The 17769-nt window shown below is 39.0% G+C and overlaps 1 protein-coding gene and 1 non-coding gene across 2 annotated transcripts in view; one reads left to right on the top strand and one right to left on the bottom strand.

The window, feature by feature from the left end:
• Nucleotides 1-17769, top strand: part of AGBL4 (AGBL carboxypeptidase 4) — a 1405329-nt gene that overhangs the window by 747826 nt on the left and 639734 nt on the right. The gene's annotated exons all lie outside the window — the stretch shown is intronic.
• TRNAA-CGC (transfer RNA alanine (anticodon CGC)) lies at nucleotides 13487-13559 on the bottom strand. The gene has a single exon. It is a non-coding gene; the product is annotated as a tRNA-Ala (tRNA).

Raw genomic sequence — 17769 nt, 5'->3', positions numbered from 1 at the left:
CCTTCTAACTGTCATGTTCAGTTTGAGGCTCTCCCTGTGAAACCCAGTGAAAGCCTTCTCTGGGGCCAGAGTTCTGGAAAAAAGATTTATTGCTTTAGGAAAATTGGTTACCAGTTGGCATTAATTCCTGTCTTGTTTCCTGAGCTCCCATCATCTCAGTGATACCTGAATTTCCCTGGCAAACCTCAGGCTCTGTCTCTAAGCAGCAGCTGCTATTCCCTCCCCATCCTTCAGTAAGAAAGTGGCCCCTTCAGGGGGACCATGAAATCAATGTACTGGGCTTAACAGACCTCTGTAAAAGAGCAGAGCAGGCAGAAGGCATGACACTCAGTTCCTCCAAGTGCAGAGCATCGTGCTAGGGACCACAGGGAATCAGAAGAAACTGATCATATGGGAATTGGGGTTATTGTTTCAATCTGACTGATACGTTGCTCTGTTGTTATGAGCCTCAGTTTCCTCATCTATAAAATGAGCATGGTCCTATCAGTCCTGTCAACCTCACCGGTTTGTGGAGAATCATCTGACATATGGCTATGAAAGTGTTTTAATAACTGAAGAAGTGTTATTCACATCACATATCGTTCCTTAGTGATCGTGATTATGATCTGATTATTTAAAAGATCACATAAGAATGGTTAGATGGTAATGAAGCCATTTCAGTCTGGCTGACCAAGACCAGTAAAAGCTAGTCAAGCATTCATCTGTATTCACACCACAGAGATTACTCCATCATACCACACTTTAAAGACATTATTTGTATACATGTGTTTCTATACTAGATTATGTGGCAAAAAGACTTGACTAAGGATGAATCAAGTTCAGTGGTAGAGTCAGAATTAGAATTCGGGGGTTTGGATATTCCAGCACTATTTCCACTCCACCATGTGTTTTCCACAAGATAGGAGTCTAAATAGGACTTTGAAGCCAGATTGTTTGGATAGGAGTGACCCTTGAAAGACAGGCTAGAGTTTTGTCAAGGAGTTGCCACTTGTTACTCTTTCCTGGCCTAGGACCAGGACAATTCTCTAACTCTCAATCAACCTTTTCTTTTGTTGTTGAATTTAACAGGGAGTAAGTCATGATGACACCTTTGTGTTCTGATAGCCCCATTCCAAATTTCCCCACATACATTATGGGACGTAGACAGTGTGTACTTGCATGTGTGTGTGTGTGTGTGTGTGTGTGTGTGTGTGAGATGGATGTATAAAAGAGAGAGAAAACAGAAGCCTCTAGAAGGTTAAGATAATCATTTTTGATAGTACCCAGGAGTGATCAGGCCCTGAAATATAGACTTATATTAGCTAAAATTTTGTATTATACAATTAAAGTAGGCATCGATGCAACAATTTATTAATATATCTTGAGAAAAGACTCTCACTAGAAGCAGATTACACAAGGTCCACATAGTCTATCATCTGTGCATTATCTTCTATCATCAAGCCACATTGGAAGCCAAATCATTATTTCAAGTTTGCTTTGGTGATTGTGTAAGCAAGAGGAATTATATGCTACTTTATAACTTGAGGGATTGTTCCTTCACAAGATAGCTATAGTAATGGAACTGGAGTACTCTACATGCGCCTTTCCCTTTTTGTGGAGTGTGACGTGCATGTTGGTGACTCTAAGTATGTAGATTCATGTGTTTCTGGAAGTATGTGTATTTGTGTGTATGTATGTAAATATATTTGTATGTCTGGGATCCTTACTAAGTCTATTTTTGGAGATCCCACTTATTTTACCTACCTTACTACAACTTGAGACTCATTCTAATGTTCTGTATACAGCTGGTGCTCAACAAATGCCTGATTACTAATAAAATTGGTCAATAAGATATATAGTTTCCAAGTGTGGAAAATATGGCTCTTTCATTTCCGTCATCATCACCATCAAACATTCATAAGATAAATGCATACTATGTGCATAGAGAATGTGGAAAACCAAGTCTATGATCTTGTTTTCCCATTAATAACACTATGCCCTCCTAGGGTAATTATGTACATAATTGTACAGGCAGGAAGAACCTTCTGATCAAGAACAATTAATGACTCTTGACCAAGTGATTTAGGAATAAAACTATGCATAGATTCCATGACTTGTCACTCATCACTATACCATCTACTCAGGTAGCCAGCTACTCATCTCATCCTTCTTGCACATAGCTCAGGGCACTTCCCACGTAGCCACTTATTTGGTATCTTAACAGATCTATGAGTAAAGGTCTTCAGCCCTGATTTGGAGCTCAGGACAACCTACTGACTTTTTAGCACAGCATGTATGATTCCCTGTAGACTTTGTTCTGCTGATGGATATCTTTTAACCTCACTGTAAATAGCAAGTCAATCAAGTAAGTTTTTTTTCCTGGTTTTAGTAATAGCACACGAGAGCTGGAAAGCATCCTAGAGAAACTTCTATATTCCAGTGTCATTGTCACCACTCCTGTCATCATTCTTGGTGATTTTGACATTCAGTATTCTAATGCCTTCGCATCTCAGTTCTTTCATTTTCACCCTCCTCAGACACTCTATTCATTGTCATACCTTAGATTACTACCATATTTTATTGAATCTAAATTGCCATTACATTTTACTTTTCAGAGGTGATAAAATGTGAAAAAAATACCTGCATTATCTATCTTTTCAGTCCATCCACTTCATACCCCCACTTTTACAATTCTGTGATCCCCACGAGAAACTCAAACAATTGACCCTAATATCTTTTCAGTTCTCTCACCTGCCTTGAATCATTATTTCCTTCCTCAAGAGTCCATGGTTTATCTTTATAATCATTCCTCCACATACACCTTCAACTACCTTACCCTCTGGCCCCCTGTCTTACTTCCTGAGAAAACTCCAGTTCTGGCTAAATCCAACTATATCAGGATAATTTTTTTTTCAGTCATACCTGAGGAGATGAGTATATCTGGAGAAAAAAATCAAAACCATTGTTTCTGGTTTCTCTTTAAATTACCTCAAACATCAGATGAGCCCGTACTACATTTGCCAAGTCAATTTACTCTTCCATTCTTTCAGTAGACAATTTTACATTTTTTCTCTCTTCAAATTTCAACATTCCCACTCCCCTCCTCACACTCAGTTAAAGATTATGGTGGCTTAAGAGGTCCAAATAGATGTCATTTTTCTTTCCCACCTGAGTTCAGAATCTTTGGACAGAAAGGCACAAGAATTAGCAGATGGAGATTAAAGATATCATCTTTATTGCTGATAAAGAAAACATAGCATATATCTGCAGATCAGCAGACTTTCAAGTGGAGAAAACCAGTCAATCACAGGGAGCCCTAGAAAGCTTCAGGCCTACTTTCTTCCCAGAGATAGAGTATTCTCCTAAAAGTTGCACAGCACAGAGGGCCAGAGCAGAATGCATACTCTCTGTTGGTCATTCCTAAACAATCTCATCCCATTCTTACAAATTCATCAACCAAAAATGGCCCTAAGGAGAAGGGAATGAATACTTAGAAAGAAGCCATGAGTGTAAAACATGAAATTAGGGTAAAGAAACTTACCTACCAACAATGACTGCTTTTTTATTTCATGGGGAAATAGAAGCAATCCCTGGAGAACATCCTTCTACCCTCCAACCAGCAAATCTATGAATTTATTACAACTTTGCTATCCTTCTCTCTAAAATTGATGGATTCTTTGTGCTCCTATCTATAGCCATTTTTGCCCTGGATCTCAACTCTATGCACCTGTATATAACGTTGGGTTGGCCAAAAAGTTCGTTCAGGTTTTTCTGTAAGATGTCAGGAAAAACCCAAACGAACTTTTTGGCCAACCCAATATATAGATGAGAAATTTCCTTCTCACTTCTCCCTAATCTCTTTCCAGTCCTTACTGGATTATTCCTGTCAGCATACAAATATTATATATTATTCCAACTTAAAAAAAAATAAAACAATTTCACCCCCCATTTTCCTTCACCTGCTGACCCAATTCTCTGGCTTTTGATATAGAAAAACTTTTCTCTCACTCTTAGGCCAACTCCAAGGCCATTTCCCCATAATTCCACTGAAATTATTCTTGTCAGTGTCACCAGTTACTTCCATGTCACCATCCCATTTGGTTAGTTTTCCTTCTTGACCATTCAGCAGTTAAGTGATCACTCCCTTCTCCTTTCCCCCTCCTTTTAAAATATGAATTTATTGAGGCATAATTGATATACAAAGAGTTGCACATACTTCATGTGTACAATTTGATGATTTTGGACAAAAGAAAACACCAGAGATACCATCACCACAAGATAATAGACCTAGCCAACATCTCCAAAAGTTTCCTTGTATCACTTTGCTTTTGTTTATTTGTTTGTTTTGTGATAAGAACATTTAACATGGTGTTCACCCTCTCAACAAATTTGAAGTACACAATACTGTGTTATTAGCTATAGGCATTATGTTTTACAACAGATCTCTATAACTTATTCATTTAGCATAACTGAAACTTTATACCCATTGAAAAACTCCCAATTTCCTCTATCTCCAGCCCCTGACAGCTACTACTGTATTTTCCATTTCTATGAGTTTGACTATTTCAAAACTTCATAAGTGGAATCATGCAATATTTGTCCTGTGACTAACCTTTCATTTAGCATAATGTCCTCCAGATTCTTCCATGTTTTCATAAATGGCAGGATTTCCTTCCTTTTTCAAGCTGAATAAGATTTCATTTTGGTATATACAACATTTTCTTTATCTATTCATCTGTTGATGGATACTTGTGTTGTTTCCATATCTTCTCTATTGTGAATAATGCTGCAGTGAATACAAAAATCTCTTCAAGATCTTGATTTTAATTCTTTTGGATATATACCCAGAGGTGAGATGGCTGTATCATATGGTAGTTTTATTTTTAATAGTTTGAGGCACCCTCATACTGTTCCATAGCTGCTGCACCATTTTACCTTTCTCCAAAGAAGACTTACAGATGGCCAACAGGTATGGGGAAAAAATGCTCAACATTGATTATCAGGAAAATGCAAATGAAAATTACAATGAGATATCACACCTGTTAGGTTGGCTATTACAAAACACACACACACACACAAAAGATAGCTGATGCTGGCAAGAATGTGAAGAAATTGGAATCTTTATACACTCCCTCCTTCTTAAACACTCTGCTTGACTTGATATTCTATATTATTCTGATTTTCCTCCTTACCTCCTGACCATTCCTTTTTTGTGTATTTTCTTCTTCTCCTTCTCAACATGTAAATGTTGGAGTTTTCTCTATCTATATTCATTCTTTAAGTGATTTCACCCAGTCCTGTGGCTTGAAATATCATTTATATACTGGTGACTTTCAGATTTGTATCTTCTCCAGCTCCGACTTTGCCCCTGGTCATATATCCCATAGTATTCCGTATATTCATGGAACTACCCTTTAACCAGGTGTTTAAATCAAAGAACTTGGATTACTTTTTGGCTTTTTTTTTTTCTCACACCCTGTATCCAATGATTCAGCAAATCCTGTTTTCTCTGCCTTCACAATCCCATATCTGATCACATTTCAGCTATCACTGCAATCACCTAGTCTAAAATCACTGCTAGCCTAAACTACTCAGTTGTCTCCTGGCTGGTATCCATGCTTCTACTCTTGCTCATATCTATCTCAGAGTAAAATTTCTAGTCCTTACTGTGGCCTACAAGACCGAACATGTTCTACCACCCTGTGACCTCACTGAACTCATCTCTTACCATTCTCCACCTCACTTGCTTTACTTCACTGGCTTCCTTGCTGTTCCATGAACATGTCAAATAAGGTCCTGCCCAAGAACACTTATACTCTGTTTCCTCTGCCTAGAAACTCTTCTCTAAGAAATCCACATGCTCCACCATTTCTTAAAATCTCTGTTCAAATGCCACCTTTCCTAACTATACAATATAAAATTATAATGCCTAAATCTTCAATCTTTATCCCCTTACCTTGTTTTATGATTCTAATAGCACTCATAACCTCCTAACATATAATCTCTTTTTTCACTAGTATAACATCTGTCTCATACCACTGTAATGTAAGCTCCAAAGTAGGGATTTGCCTGCATGGTTCACTATATTCCTAGCAAATAGGACAGGGCCTGACAAATAGTAGGAGATTAATAAATACTTGTTGACTGGCTTAATGACTAATAGAATAAATATACAATTGCAAAGTCCTTCTCAGGATTAAAGACAGGATAGTGTAGGCGTACACACTCAGGAGTTAGATAGACCTGATCTCAAATTTTGGCTTTACCAGTTTCTACCTTATTATTTGGTTCGGAGGAAGTAAGTTAACTTCTGTGAGCTGCCTTCTGACCAGTAAAATAAAGGCATTAATATCTGTTTCAAAATATTATTTTTTGGATTAAATAAATAGATAGGAATGAAACACCAGCCTTAGACCATGCACACAAAAGGCACTTAATATAAGGTTGTTCTCCTTTCCCTTTCTGTTGTAAGATTTATTTTTGTTCTTCCACCCTTACAGACCCTCGGGGTAATATGTCAGACTAGTCTATCTAAAATTGATGATGCTCTATCCTACTTAAACCCCATGGCTCCTTGATGCTACAGTAATAACATCATACTTGCTCACACTGATTTTCAAACCCTTCAACAATGAACTTGGATGGGTTTTCAGACATTATCTTCTATTAACTTTTTCCCTGGACCTTGTGCCTCACCCACACTTATTATTCAGGGAACGCAGGGTATAGGTCCTACCTCCACACTTTTATATATTTTGCTTATCTCTGCTCACAACGTCCTTTCCCACCATCTCCCTTATTAAAGTTCTACCCACCATTTAAGCTCCAGTCAAATTACCAAATTCCTAGACATCCCTTCCCTCAATTCATAAATCACTCTCCCTCTCTTTCCTATAGATCTTTACTGGTTCATAAGGCTTCTCCTCTGTCATAATCATATCAGGGAAGCATTTCTTGCTACATGCCCTCCTCCCTCTCCCGCTCTTAATTTTTGCAAGGCACACATCTGGCTCTCATCCCATATGAAAATCCTGCTTAACATTTACCACACTGAGGGGCACTGCATGTCCACCTGTCTGTTTCACTCCTAGATTGTAATTTTCTTGAAGGCAGCATCAATGCCTTATCCCCAATCTGAATTCTCAATGCTTAATGTGGTTCCTGGAAGATGGTTGATATTCAACGTATTAATGAATGAACAAAGTGTCTGTCTCTCCTAATCTGGATCTGGAAATTTGGAACTATTTCTTTTTCATCTCTATATGTTTTTTTCATCCTCTATCATTGTAGCTGGAACATCAAGAAGAAATATATTTTATTTTATTTTTTTTCACATCTTTATTGGAGTATAATTGTTTTACAGTGTTGTGTTAGTTTCTGCTGTACAACAAAGTGAATCAGCTATATGTATACATATATCTCCATATCCCCTCCCTCTTGAGCCTCCCTCCCACCCTCCCCATCTCACCCCTCTAGGTCGTCACAAAGTATAGAGCTGATCTCCCTGTGCTATGTAGCTGCTTCCTATTAGCCACCTATTTTACATTTGGTAGTGTATATATGTCAATGTTACTCTCTCACTTCATCCCAGCTTCCCCTCCCCGTGTCCTCAAGTCTATTCTCTATGTCTGAGTCTTTATTCCTGCCCTGCCACTAGGTTCATTGGTACCATTTTTTTAGAGTCCATATATATGTGTTAGCATACGGCATTTGTTTTTCTCTTTGTGACTTATCTCACTCTGTATGACAGATTCTAGTTCCATCCACCTCACTACAAATAACTCAATTTTGTTCCTTTTTATGGCTGAGTAATATCCCATTGTATATATGTGCCATATCTTCTTTATCCATTCATCTGTCGATGGACATTTAGGTTGCTTCCATGTCCTGGCTATCGTAAATAGTGCTGCAATGAACATTGTGCTGGATGTATCTTTTTGAATTATGGTTTAAGAAGAAATATATTTTAGACTAAGATATGTTCTCTAGAATCTGACATCTTGAGTTCAAGTCCCAGCTCTACTATTTGCTAGTTATGTGATTTGAACAAGTTTCTTACCCTCTCTGTACTTCAGTTTCCTCATGTCTAAGTTAGAGATAATAGAGGTTGTTATGAGGATTAAATGTAATAATTCTTTTATGAGGATTAAATGTAATAATTCTTATGTAGCTCTTAGCCCAGTATGTGGTGCATAGGATGTCAATAAACATTAGTTGTTATTTTTGAAATGTAGTGAATAAGTGGTTATGGAATTTGCTCACTCAGAAGGCTCTTATGAGCATTAACTATATATCAGGGAGTGTAGTACGAAGTGAGAATATAGAGGTGTATACAACATATCCTGAACCACTAAGAAAATCACAGTCTATTGGCAGAGCAATGTGTTAGTTCGAGTCTCCTGATAAGCAGATGCCAAAAATGTAAGAATTGAAAAATGCAAGATTGAAAAATATAAGAATTTTATTAAGGGAAATACCTGTGAAAGAAAATGAGGAGAGAGCCAAGGAGGTTTGGAGACCTTTAAGATTGTGAGTCTGATGCCAAGCAAAGGAGGGAAGGAAGGTTGGGTGAAAAGTTCAGCAAGGTCACTGGGGAGTCCTTGAGTTAAAATTACATGTTGGAGGAGTCTCATGTCTCCCAAGAATGGCTCTGCCTTAGTATTCAGTCATTAGGTTTTTGGTTGTGAGCAATCTGTGAGAAATGTGGCTTTGGAGAAAATGAAGCTCTGGATTTTAGATTGCAGGAGTTGGAGTCCTAGATCAATTATGCTTCCCTGTAGTTGGAGGTTTGCAAGGTATATTCTCATGGCCACCATAGGAAAATGCATGAGTAATATGGGGGGTGGGCACAGAGGAAAATGTGACTATCCCCCTGGAAGATACACAGAGGTATTTGAGAAAGAGATACCTCAAGGACACAGAGCTAGCCACATCACAGCCGTTGATCATACTTACTGAATTGATATGGAAGGAAGGAACAAGTCACGCAAGGAAGGTTGGTGATCAGTGGAATGACTATCACATTGTAGCTCCTGCACTTCTAATAGTTAGAAACATATGTGAGTTCTGCTCCCACATCACTTATTTCCATAGTTTATTTCTAGACATATTCTTGCAGAAAAATTCTTTTTTTTTTTTTTTAAATGTTCATCTGTTTCCACTCTAAACTCATTTAGAACTGGAGGGTTTTGGTTGGATCCCAGAATCACTTGAAATATGGGCTGTGATCAAGCCTTGTATGCTGATGACTACAGGGGGTGTGTAACCCACACAAATGGAAACAATATTCAGATTCCCTACCTGAGCCACCCACTGTAGGCACCAGAACAGTGACTCTGAATGATGACCTGGTTCCTGCTCTCCAAAGAACAGTTGAAGAGGTCCTTGTGCCTAGGACTTTGCAAAAACAGAAAAGCAATCAGTTGGGAAGAATTAACTTCAGATTATGTGTGACAGATTTTTACAATAATGGCCTTCAATGAAACACAGCTCCCAGAATTCACGTTCCTCTGCAGTGTGATACTGACATTCTTCCCATGAAAGGTGGAGCCTATTTCCCCACCCTTTGGGTCTAGATTTGCCACTGTAACGTGGCAGAAGAGAAACTGATTTCTGCAGCTAGGCAATAAAAGCCCTTGTCGTTTTGCTTTGGTGCTGTTAGAACGCTTCTGTCATTATGTGAAGGAGTCATCTAACTTGCTAAGGAATGAGATACCATGTGAAGGAGAACTGGGGTACCCCAGATAACAGTCACACCAACTACCAGACATGTGAGTGAAACCATCTTATATCATGCGGCCCTAGCTGACCATTGGATGACTGCAATTACATTAGAAATTCCTTGTGAGATGAACAGAACTTCCCAGCTGAGTCTAGCCCAAATTGCTTATAAACACAATTGTGAGCAAATAAATGATTGTTGCCTTAACCCACTAAGTTATGGAGTGATTTGTTATGTAGCACTAGACAACTGTCATATAATAGAATTAACTATTTAAGGTTTAACATTGTTATAGATCCAAAGATAATTATTAAATATTCCCAAAATATTAACAATTTTGAGACAGGATGGTTTAGTGGAAAGGGCTTGGGGTTTGTCTTTGCAAAGTTGGGTTCTGGTCATCTAATTTCTCATCTAACCTCTTTGAGCCTTAGTTTTCTCATCTGCAAACCAGAAAATACAGTTCTAACTGTATAGGCTTAGCGTGAGGACTGAATGACTAAAAACTAGTAAGTCACGTGGTGAGTAACACATGGAATTACTCAATAAATGTGAATTTAAATCCCCCATCCTCCTTCAGGCTTACATATTGTGGGTGCTTCATAAATAAATGTGCAATTTAATTGAGTCCTGCTCTCTGGTTGATTTTCCTTTAGAAGATTTCCATCTTGCTTGATATCTTCGTATCACTAGAAGAGTAAATTAAATTAAACTTACTAGCAATGATTTATATTTTTTTTACTCATCAAACAAGGATTTGGGAGGAGATGGATAGGTATGTGTATTCCTGAATTTATTATTTGGGTACTGGGGGTAAAGAAAATTAGTATTAATAAAACAAGTATGTGACCAGGGGAATGCTTAATGAGTACAAGATTTACTTTTAGGGTGATGAAAATGTTTTGGAACTAGACAGAGGTGGTGGGTGCAAAACACTGTGAATGTACTGAATAGTTCACTTTAAAATGGGTAATTTTGTTATGTGACTTTTACCTCAATTTTTAAAAAGAAAAAAGGTATGTGGCTCATGACAGCAATGATCTGGCTTGGAGTTGATGAAGCTGTGAAAAGTGAAATAGAAAAACACAAGGCCCTATAAGGGAGTAGAAAGGGACTGGTGTAATCAGTTCAGCAAGGAATTATTCAGTTGTTATATGGATCAAGGGGGTCATGGGGCAGGATATAAAGAGCTATTTGGATGGCCAGGCAATCCGTGAATTAGAAGAGAAGATGTATGCTCTGCTACAACTGGGCTGAGTTTCTTTCTCCCCTACAAGTGTGGTACTAACCCCTGTTCAGTATTTTTCTTATATGGTTTCACTAGTCTAGAATGCTGACTGGCTTCCCTGAGATAAAAATTTATATGCTAATACTGCTTTTTAATTTGGGAGGGAGGCGATCTCAGAACCAAGAGTGAGAGAAAGGGGGATTTAATATAGAGAAGGAGGTAAATGTATGTAGGCGTGTTTCTGGCTGGCAGTAGCTTTGCAGCTAACATATTTGGTTCTCAGCCTCCCTCCTCTCCCATCAGTGAAAATGTGCCCTATTGAGCATCAATTCTGCCATACTTCAGGCTGTGTGATCTAAACCCCAGTGGCTGCTGGGGAAACAAGTTCCAGGACAGCAGCAGCAGATGCATCAGCAGAGTGAGTCACAAGATACAGAATGAGTCACTAAGGAGGTGGGCAGTGTGCAAGCCCGCAGCACTCCATGCTGGCCCACCTGTAGCCTGCAGCCCCATGGGCCTGGGTAGGTGAGCCAGTGTGAGTGTGTGGGTGCCAAGCAGGTCACATTGTGCCTTGTGCCTCAGCAACAACAGGGAAGCCCTGGGCGCAGGAGGCAAGAGTTGCGTGATGCAACACGTGAGGCCAGGCTCTGTTGGGTTATTCCTGCAACATAAAAATCTAGAACTGCAACCGTGGTGGGCCTAGCTGTATGAACAGGCAGAGTGCCAAGGCAACATGACCCCCACCATGAAGGTGGTGGAGGAGCTCAATAAGCCTCGCTCCAGTGAAGATAAACCCCTTCTTCTGCAACTTCCAAGAATGTGGTTGGTGCTAGGTCGTCTTCCTAATCTGGTCATCAGTAGCTTCAAGGAAAAATCTTGGCTTAACAAATCTGGGAAGGTGAATAACTTGGTTGGGTATTCTCATCTGTACTATTTCTTTAATGCTATCCTCCAGATCACAGCAATTTGGCATTGTCTTGTAAATGTTGAGTGTTTACATACCCTAACACCCAGCAATTCTACTTCTAGGTAAATATCTAACAGTAACTCTTAAAATGTGTACCAGGATACAAGATTGATCATGGAACCCTGATCATAATGGTAAAAATCTAGAATTTATTTTAAAGATAAATAAATAAACAGAACAAAATAAAGTAAAATAAGATTAGGCCCAAATAAGAGTATCTCATGAAGCATGGATCATCATTAATTTAATTCTATATACTCAACATTCTTTAAAACACATTTTTTTCTTCTTATTCTGAATCTCAGTTGCATCATGGCATAGAGCACTTGGAATTCCTAGAATACAGTGATTTATTTATTTACCACCTTTGTACATAATGGTTTTTTTGGCCTGCTGTGCTCTTTCTGTAGTCGTTCCTTCTCATCCTCTAAGCCTCAGCCTAAGTGAGTATCCTTCCTCTGGGAAGGAGCAGTGGAGCATTTCTAAAGACCAAGATATAGACAGTTGCCTAGTCTGTTTATTCATGTAGCCAGCCCTCCTCGAGTAGTGATATGGTGATGTGATCATTGGCCCAGCACAGGTTAGCTGATACCTCAATCATGTGGTAGGTAGAACAGAATCATGAAATTATGATGAGCTTCCTGGTAGAGGGTACATGTTTTGTTAGAAAACTGGAAATAAGGGTGACCAGGCATATGGGGAAAGTGTGAGCAAAGGCATGAAAGAGGGAAAGCATAAAATATATTCCAGGAAGAATGAGAGGTCCAGTGTCTGTCATGTAAGTATAGAAGTAGGAGGCTAGAGCCTGATAAGTCCAACATATTGATCTAGGGCTAAAGTTTGAAAGGTCTTGAGTATCTTATTAAGGAACCTCTACCTTATACTGGAGACCATGTGAAATCATTGAGTGACTATAGGCAGGGAGGAGATGATCAAAGCTCTTTTTAGGAGAACTATTTGACAATGGTGTATAGAAAAGATTGGATGAGAGACATTCAGAACCTGTACAAAGAGCCAGAATATACACATGGGGTGTGGGTGTTCAGAGTATTTTGGACACCAAGCCTTACTGAAAAGGCTGTTAATGTGTTTCTGAAACAATAAATGAAGCTTGGTCCAAAATGGGAAAAAAAGTCATGAAGTCAAAAGCCATGAGGGTTATCAGTAGGTCAGAATGAAAGTCAATGCAAGTTTCTGAGTGTTGCAAGTAGGACTCCTGCTTTTGTGTGATTATGAAGTAGGGAGCAATGTCAGAAAGCTCAACAGAACTATGAAGGGCCAGGTTGGAAACTGCATGAAGTTGACCTATTTGGAAGTGAGAGTAATGGTTTTACAGGAGATATAAAGAATATAAAGAGGAGTAGTGGCCATGGGCTGATGTTTTGCCTATGGGAGTTCAAATCATTCTGGATGATACCACTTTACCCCTTTCAAGTCTCCAATCTACACTATGCAGACTTCTTTTTTTTGGGGGGGGGGGAGGAGGGCTGTGCTGGGTCTTAGTTGCAGCATACGGGACCTTCCTTGCCACGTGCAGGATCTTCGTTACGGCATATGGGATCTTTAGTTGCGGCATGCATGCGGGATCTAGCTCCTTGACCAGGGATCGAACCTGGGCTCCCTGCATTGCGAACGCAGAGTCTTAGCCACTGGACCACCAGGGAAGTCCCGACCATGCACAGACTTCTGCACAGAGAAGTTAGATAAATATCTAATAGCATGCTGGAGCTCTGATGGAATCAGCCACAAATTAGTATCAAAATAGCTGCATAACCAAGTTAGACCACTAAATTACTCTGGAAAAGTAGTCAGGCTTTTGAGTGCCTAACTTGCCTGAGTACCATCTTGGAGCTCTTGGCTCCTATAAAACATTAACATGACAAATGAGAGTTTTGATCATGCCAGATATAACAATATCCATTTGTTTAATTAAACATTTGAAGCTGCTCTTAGTGTGGCTCATTTTTTAAAATGTTAAAAATAAAATTAAACACATAATTAAGCTGACAAAAGATAAAGACCCTGATGCTCCAAGTTGAAGGCAGTTAATTTATATGGATCTGGGTCCCTGAAGGCACCACAGTTTATTAAAGTTACCAAGGCAGGGATGTGATAAAATATTTTATGCAGTTTTTTAAAGGCTAAATTGCTCTGATACTTTTAAAGTTCACAAGATGCAGTCAGTTAGGATGCCTTGTTAGCTAGCTATTGTTTCCCTTTTTGAACAGGTCCGGAACTTGAAGCTGGGCCCTCCTTCCTTATTTCTTATGACTAAAAGCATTCATAGACTACCCATGGTTGGGCAAATAATCAGAAATTCACAGGTGGATAGGCCCCAAGAGTTTATTATTGTTAACAGTAATGAATTGAGAGGATCCATGCTCAGTGTACCAATACTGAATATGACTCAACTATACATCTCTTTCCACCTTCCCTACCTCTCTCCTTTTAATCTCCCTTCCTCCCTCCTTTGTCCTTCTCCTGCCTTTTTCTTCCTTGCTTTTTTCCTTCCTTCCCACCACCCCTTCCTTGTTCCCCCTCTTCCTCCTCTCCTTTCTTCTCTCCTTCCCTCCCTCCCTCCTTCCCCTTGTCCCTTCCTGTACCATTTACTCCCTCTCTTCTTAGCACCTTATCAAAAATTTGTTACTCATTAAATTATCTTTCAACTTTGGAGTTCATGACTTAATGGCATTTCCCTAGCTGAGTTAGAAATATCCTCTACAACAACTCTCCAAAGTTGACATTTGGTCTCCACTTGTATTGTTCTAGCCATGGCCACTCATTACTTTCCAAGGAAATGTCTTTGCTAAAGGAAAGTCAAATTTGTCTCCCTACATTTCCTCATTGAGCAGATGATTCTCTCCTCATACTCTCTTCTTTGATACTTTCAACATAATCTTCTTTCTGAATCTAGAAATGTTCTTTACTGTCCTATCCATGTACCATGTCAATTTCTTCCTTCACCCCTTTGCTCTTGTTAGTACCCTTCCAGAAATTATTTCCTCTGTCTAAATTTTTGAAGTATCATCTACCTTCCTCACTAATCTGACCCTCACTGAACTGTGTTAACATTTCTGGTTAGAAGCAACCTGATATACATGACATTGACTGGACATTTCAGGAGTATATATCACACATTGTTCCACTTAGGAGCTATTTTAAAGTATCATACTACTGATTGTTTATGGAAAGGCAAGAGTAGTAAAGAGTCCTGAGAAGGCACTAGCTACCACACAGTGGGAAGCTGAGAAAGCTTCATGTGCTGAGATCTCTAGTTTCTCGAAACTTATAGAATCCCTGGTCACATTCAGTTGAATAATCAAATGTGCAGGGGGAAGATGAAACCAGTGGAGTGTCTCACAGGTGAGTGGGGAACAGTGACTGGAGGTAAAAGGTAGATGATATTCCAAATTTTAAGCAAGCAGACATAATTTTTGTTGGCCTATCAGTAGGTAACAGGTGACAAAATGAATTCCAGGAATGTAAAGTGACATTCCAGAAGTTATAACTTTACTAAGTAGCAGACATGAATACAGAGCAACGCAGCCTAGAAAGATTACAAAGCAGGTCCTCAGAACCAGAGCTCTGGACCCCTGGCTTCCAGTAGCACTTTGGCTACACCTCTGTCACATCATAGTTTGTCTAAGATTATCGTTGTTTGTGTGCCTCTTTGCCTCCTCCTTGGGCTAAAAAGCTCTCTGAAAGCATAGTCTGGGCCTCATTCATTTAAAAAAAAAATTTCATTTATTTATTTTGGCTGCGCCGCGTCCCAGCCGCGGCACCCGAGATTTTCACTGCGGCATGCATGCAGGATCTAGTTCCCTGACCAGGGGTCGAACCCATTGGGAATGCAGAGTTCTACCCACTGGGCCACCAAGAAAGTCCCCTCATTCATTTTTTATTGCATCAACACAAAAATCCTGGCCTCAGGCCACTGGGTGATAGCGACTTTAATGGATTGCCTCTGAGCACATTTGGGAGGTACGCTTCCATGTAATACTTGGTGCCCCAAAACTAAGGCAGCTGAGCTGGTGGTCTTCCTATAAGTGTTCAGGGCTTTATCCCACTACTCTAACCTAAGTTCCCTTCCTCTAGACTCCTAATTGGTCTCTCCACTGGTGTGCCTGCATTATCACTCCCACACCACTCCCACATCTAGGTGTAATTGATATGTTCCTAGAACTATTTCCTGAGTAACTTTATCCTCCTAAAGCATATCCTGTGGCACCCTCACAGCCACACGACCTGTAAAATTCAGTATAAATCCTTCATTGTAGCTTTCAAGGTCCTACAAAATATGATCCTAACCTACCTTCACAGTCTTATTTCCTACATCTCCACAAACTGGACCGTATACTATTTCTCCAAACATGCATAAACCATACCCACGCAACTTCCCCAGCTCTTTGCTTTTGCTCAGGCTGACCTACAGACCCACAATGTCCTATTATTCCCTTTTTACTAAAATACTTTTTATCTTTTAAGGCCCATATCAAATGCTACCCTCTCCATTAAACCTTTCCTGATTTCCAAAACAGGTGGGCTCTTCCTCCTCTAGACTCCTTAAGCTTTATTCTTCTTTTAGTAAACATCCTACATTTTGAATTAAATCACTGTTATAATGTGTGATTTTATTCATTCATTCATTCATTTACTCAATAGACATTTATTGAACATGAGTATTTGCTTTTTTGTCAGGCCCTTTACAAGTTGAACAAGATTGGGAAGTCACTGCAATTGAAGGGCTCAAAGTTCAGTGGAGGAGACAAGATATTTGTAAACATACACACACACAAAGTATAAGGTGTTAGCCCTAAAAATACGTATGAACGGAATCCTATAGAAGCAAAAGGGAAGAAACCAAGAACTTTACTTACTAGGAAGGTCAGAGAATCTATCATAGCTTAGGCAACATTTGAACTGTGACCAAGGAATGAGTAAGAGTTTGTCTAAATCAGAGAATGGTGGCTCAGTAAAGTGGATTTTTACCACGTTATAATCTTAATGAGAGGGGAAAGTGTTTTCTTCAACTCTTTATTCTCTTTCACTCTGCCTTGCACATAATCAACGTTCAAATAAATATTTGTTGAATGAACAAATGAAAGACTGTGTGAAAGAATTCTTTCTCCAGAAACCAGCATGATAAGGCACACACTATAATAGTTCAGAGAATTACCCTGAATGAATGCTTACTGTGAGAGGACTAATCTATCAGTTGCAGAGGGGCTACGTTAAAAATGCAGACATGATAAATTATAACTATATATAAATATTTATCTTCATTTGGGTCATCTCCTGAGGAAAATTTCTAGAAATGGACTTCCTGAGAATTGATAAATATTACTGAATTACTTTCCAAAACGGCGTATCAAGCAAAAGAACAAAGGAACTCATAGTTATTGATTGCCTATTATGTGTCAGTTGCTGTGCTATCAATTTTTGTGTATCATCTCACTGAAGTCTCACAACAATATCGAGGACTAATTATTTCTATTTTACAGAGGAGAAAACCAAAATTCAGACAGGATAGGGGACCTGCATTAGATCTCATAAGTAGTAAATGAAAGAGTCATGACTCAAATTCATATCAAACATTTCAAAGCCCAAATTCTGTCTACTACTATACACAGTACAAAGAATAAGTTTATTAAATTGGTTTGGCTGGAATGGTAGATCTGTTTGGGCATTCATGGGAGATCAATTTGAAGGAAGCTCAGCTGAACAAAAATATGAATGCTAAGTTGAAGGATTTATTTTTGTTCTCACAATCAAGAATGAGTAAACGTCACCCTTGATTCTTTACAAATATGAAGCATTCATTCATTGGCTCATTTATTCATGTATCAAACATTTATTGAGAATAACTATAATGTC

The sequence above is a fragment of the Balaenoptera acutorostrata genome, chromosome 1 (assembly GCF_949987535.1).
Source record: "Balaenoptera acutorostrata chromosome 1, mBalAcu1.1, whole genome shotgun sequence".
Lineage (NCBI taxonomy): Eukaryota > Metazoa > Chordata > Mammalia > Artiodactyla > Balaenopteridae > Balaenoptera > Balaenoptera acutorostrata.
This window is presented reverse-complemented; position numbering and strand designations above follow the sequence as displayed.